This window comes from Cyprinodon variegatus, unplaced genomic scaffold (assembly GCF_000732505.1).
Source record: "Cyprinodon variegatus isolate N-32 unplaced genomic scaffold, C_variegatus-1.0 Scaffold642, whole genome shotgun sequence".
Classification (NCBI taxonomy): Eukaryota; Metazoa; Chordata; class Actinopteri; order Cyprinodontiformes; family Cyprinodontidae; genus Cyprinodon; species Cyprinodon variegatus.
This window is the reverse complement of record NW_015151095.1, coordinates 73,087-75,473: the sequence shown is the minus strand read 5'-3', so window position 1 is coordinate 75,473 and position 2,387 is coordinate 73,087.

The window sequence follows — 2,387 nt, the reverse complement described above, 5'->3', positions numbered from 1 at the left end:
GGACCTTCTCTCCCTGGAAGGATCATCTGAGCTTCAAACTGAGCTGAGGATCCAAACTGTAGGTTTGGATCTACTTGACTCCAAGAGATTGTTTGAGCTTCACACTGAGCGAGGGATTCTTCTCCACAATGACCCGTTCAAATACCGCAGGCAGTCAGTTTCTCCGTTCACCTACAAACAACCGCATTCTGGGTAAACCCTGTCCGCCCTCTATCGAAAGAGACAAACACTGGATAACTCCCACACCGTCAAAGAGCAACTCACTTTTCTGGAAACGTGAGTCAGCAATCTATTTCTCCTCTTGAAGTTCGAGAATCAAATTTCCCACTGAGCCTGAACTAACCGCAGTGTCTTCCCCTCACCTTTCAGTTCCAGTTGAGCAGTGTTCAGAGCAACACAGGATTCTTCACAGTCTCCTAAATAAACCTGTTAAACTTTTTCCCCTGGTCTCTCTGTATTGGTTTACTGCTTTTGGGTCTGATCATAGTTAAAATAATGACAGAAATCTGTGAAACTCTCTTTTAACAGGAAGAAACCTCCAGCAGAATCTGGCTTAGTGTGCGCGGACATCTGTCGAGGCCGACTGGGGTTCAAGGAGATAGAAGCAGATAATGGCATAAACAAAATAAGTTATCTGGCGCTCGGACCATGGCAGAGGACTTCGATGCTGTGAATCTACATACGCTAGGATAAGGCTAGGACATAAATGAAGGGAATCTTGCAACATGATTGGTTTCTGAATTCTGAAGGTGTGGCCCCTGGGCTGGAGCTAAACGAGGGACGTTGCAGGTGAAGCTGATAGGGTGTTCCAGATTGAATTTATAAAACTTTTTAAATCTGAAATGTTCAAAGTTTAATATCTGTTTTTTTTTTTTTTTCTTCCACTTGCACCTGACTTTGACCGTGCTTAGGAGGATTGGCCTCCAGGTGCTTAAATATATGAGCACTTTGACCACAGATTGCTCTGGTGGAGCCGACAGAACTGACAAAGAATCCTGGATAGGAGTGGAAATGTTTCCCAAAAACTGAGCAAATATCCGGTTGCCTCTGATTTCAGCCGGCTTTGACCCGGAGGACTTAACACAGACGTCTCCTGTGTCATCAAACCTTTTACTGCTCCCACTCACACCAGAACCTGAGAAGCCTGATTTTTTTTTAGGCTGTTTCACACAGGCTGAAATCTCTTGCTTTTCTTGCTACAAATTTTGGAATCAGTTGATTTAAAAAACTAGCTAAAGCCTTTCTCTTTAGTTAGACTTGAGCCTTTATAATATGCATTCATGCATTTTTCTGTCCCACACCGCTGCATATTTTGTAGTCCTACCCTAAATGTGAAGCCCACTGAAAACCTGTTAGATGAATAAACTTTTACTAACTGAATCATATGAGTCCAGTAGCTGTTAGTCACTGCAGCAGCTGATCTCATGTAGACATCTGTCTCTGCCATCACCAAGGAGTCCATCTGTCCATCAGTCACAGTGAGTGGGTGTAAATGGCCTCTGTTGACTCAGGAAGAATCTTTCACCCCTTCGACCAGCACGGTGTCACCATCCTCCGCTTCGGGGCCTAACCTGGCAGCAGCGTGGGACTTTCACACATTGGGCCGGAATGACTGGAATCCAGGTGTCGTTTTTATGGCAGCTGTATGAAAAATCCCTCCGTGTTGCTGTGCTTCCCACAGACGGCTCACATCTGGACCACTTCTCGACGCATTACTCATTTTATCATTCCGAATCAAATATCCAAATTCCTTGCTGCTACAGTTTCCACTTTGTGGTTTTTCAGGTCTGTGAAAGGACATGTTTATACTTTGTGGTATTTCTATGATTGTTATATTAATGTCTGGTTGAACAGTAAGGTTGCATTGAATCATGTCTCAGTTCTATGATTGTAGCATTTTAAATCACTTTGAAAAATTCGAATGCTCCTTAAATATAATATGATGAAACAGTCGTGCAGCTGTGGTATTTTGTGTTTATTTTAACTACATTTACTCAAAAACCAAACATTGAAACTACCAGGAGCTCTATGTAACCCAAAGTAATACTACATTAAAACTGTGTTGAAGTCATAGGGAAGTCATATTTAAATGTCAAATTATTCTGGCCTAAACATTGATATAAATGTTCTCTTTATCAGACCATATTGTACCAAAAGTTAGAAAATTTCTATTGAAAAAAAAAATTCTGTCTTAAAATCTGTGGGTTTGTTCTCGTTATCTTTTTCAGACCAAATTGTTCCAAAAATTAAAAAATTTTTTTTGAAAAAAAAAAATTCTGTCTTAAAATCTGTGGGTTTGTTCTCGTTATCTTTTTCAGACCAAATTGTTCCAAAAATTAAAAAATTTTTTTTGAAAAAAAAAAATTCTGTCTTAAAATCTGTGGGTT